The sequence below is a fragment of the Elephantulus edwardii genome, unplaced genomic scaffold (genome assembly GCF_000299155.1).
Source record: "Elephantulus edwardii isolate Elephantulus edwardi_28Jun2011 unplaced genomic scaffold, EleEdw1.0 scaffold00133, whole genome shotgun sequence".
NCBI lineage: Eukaryota > Metazoa > Chordata > Mammalia > Macroscelidea > Macroscelididae > Elephantulus > Elephantulus edwardii.
Genome location: NW_006399883.1, coordinates 658,880 through 661,242, shown reverse-complemented (window position 1 = coordinate 661,242; position 2,363 = coordinate 658,880).

Here is a 2,363-nt window from a genome sequence, read left to right as displayed (position 1 = left end):
TAAAATATAAAATAAAGTATAGGAGGAGAAAGGATTCAACATGGAGATACCTGGGCTGGGAATACCAATATGCAAGACAGCATGGCTCAGGTTGGGAATGAGAGGGTAGAGGGGCTGAGTCCTTAGCTATCTGTCTTCAGACACTACAATTCTTTAGCTATGATCCAACTCTGTTTCAGAAATCACTTTTTCCATCTGTCTTTGAAACTGTCTGTGAACAGATCTAAAAAGCTGTATGTAGATTTTTACCCAGGAGCCAGGCTTCTCAGAGATCTTTGGAACTGTATTGCCTCTGCCTGTTTAAAGGAACCCTGGTAAAGCAAACTCATCTACTTAGAAGAAATGGTGGTTGATACCTATCATTCGCTATGTAGGAGAAAGATGTGGTGATCAGTGTCGGTAAAGATTTACAAACTTAAAAGTCCTATGGAGCAGTTCTGCTCTGTACAGTAGACTCACTATCTATCAGAATCAACTGATTGGCAGTGAGGTTGGAGTTTGGCTTTTTGGGTTTTTTTTTAGTTCTGCCTTTGTTTGATCATTTGGCTTTAAACCATTTCATGACTTGACAAAGCATTTCTAAGCCAAAAAACCCAATATTTTCTCTAAAATCATAACCAAAGTGCAACAAATTAGGAAGGAAAGTTTTATGTGTACAAAGGATTTTGCCTCATTAAAGAAGTAACAAGACAGTACCTTGCCAACTGTAAGCCCCTGGGTTGCTGTTTTTTCAGTGAGATGCCAAGGACAGTTCACACATGCGTGCAGTCAGCCCAGGACCAGGTTGGTTGATCTTGCTACTAGGCTCTGGGTCTCAAAGGTTTCACCATAGAAGACTCTCAATACTATCACTGTTTGGTGATTTTCAGTGCTTTGTTCCCTTTGATCTCCCAGCTAATTTTAACAAGCTGAAGGAGGAAAAGGGTTCTCGAAGCACAAAGAGACTTAGAGATGTAGTGCGTTAAGTATTGGGCTGCTAAATAAAAGTTCTTTTGTTTGAATCCACCATTTGCTTCACAGGGAAAAGATAAAGCAATTGCTCATGTTTATGATATCTAAAGCCTCATAAACCTGACGAGTTCACCATGAGTTGGAATTTAAACAAAGGCGGTATGTTTGGTTTGGGTTTCAGACAAACACAAGTACAAATGGAAAAGAAATAGTTAATCCCCCAAGTAAAAATAGGAGAGGAGTTTCCCTATTCTATTGCTTTCATTAGAATTCACTGTAGATAATTTTTTTTTCCTTTTGCCTTGTTTTGTTTAATTTGTCTTTCCATAAAGAATGTAATTTCTAGTAACTTTTTCTCTGCTATTTCATTTCTTTTTCCTGAAAGGATATTACCTTAATTGAGTGGTGAGCATTATCTCAGGGCCACACTGTTTCTCGTTGTTAGGTGCCATCAAGTCAGTACTACTGAGAGTGGACCTATGAACAACAAATCTGAACCCTGTCCTATCTTATGCAATCCTCATACTTCTGACACACTAGAGCCCACTGTGGCAGTCACTGCATCAATTCATCTGCTTGAAGGTCTTCCTCTTTTTCACTCACCCTTTCTATGATGTCTTTCTCCAAGGAATATCCCTTCCTAGCAAGTTGTGCAAAATGTGTGAGGCGAAGCTTTACCATCGTTGCCTCCAAAGAGGACTCTGGCTGTACCCTCTCCATGACGTATTAGTTTGTTCTTTTGGCTGTCCATGGGATGTTCAGTACTCTTCTCTAGCACCACAGATCAAAAGGATCAATTCTTCTTTCATCCTTATTCATTGTTCAGCTCTCAGATGTTTAGCAAGTGATTGGAAAGATCATGGCCTGAATCAGATGCATCTTAGCCCTCAAACCGACATCACTGCTCATCAATAATTTGGAGAAGTCCCTAACTACAGACTTTCCTAGTGCAATACATCTCCTGATTTCTGGGCTTACTGCTATTACTTGTGGGTCTAAATGAAATGAAGTTGTTGACTGTTTAAATAACAATTACCTGTTATGCATGAGAGAGCTGGATAATGACTAAGGATAATAGAAGAACTGATGTCTTTGAGTTGTGGTGCTGGAGAAGAGTTTTGAACATAGCATGGACCACCAAGAAAACAAATAGGTCTGTCTTGAAGAGGATGAAACCAAGTTTTTCCTTGGAGGCTAGGATTTTGAAGCTCTGTTTTATATACTTTTGACATGTGGCCAGGAGGGACCAACCCTTGGAGAAGGGCATCATACTTGGAAAGGTGGAGGACAGCGCAGGAGAGGAAGACTACAGGTGAGATGGATTGATACAGTGGCTCAGGCAATGGGGGTAGGTGTGTTGAGGTCAGTGAGATTGGCTCAAGACAGGACAGGTTTCAGAACTACTGTACATA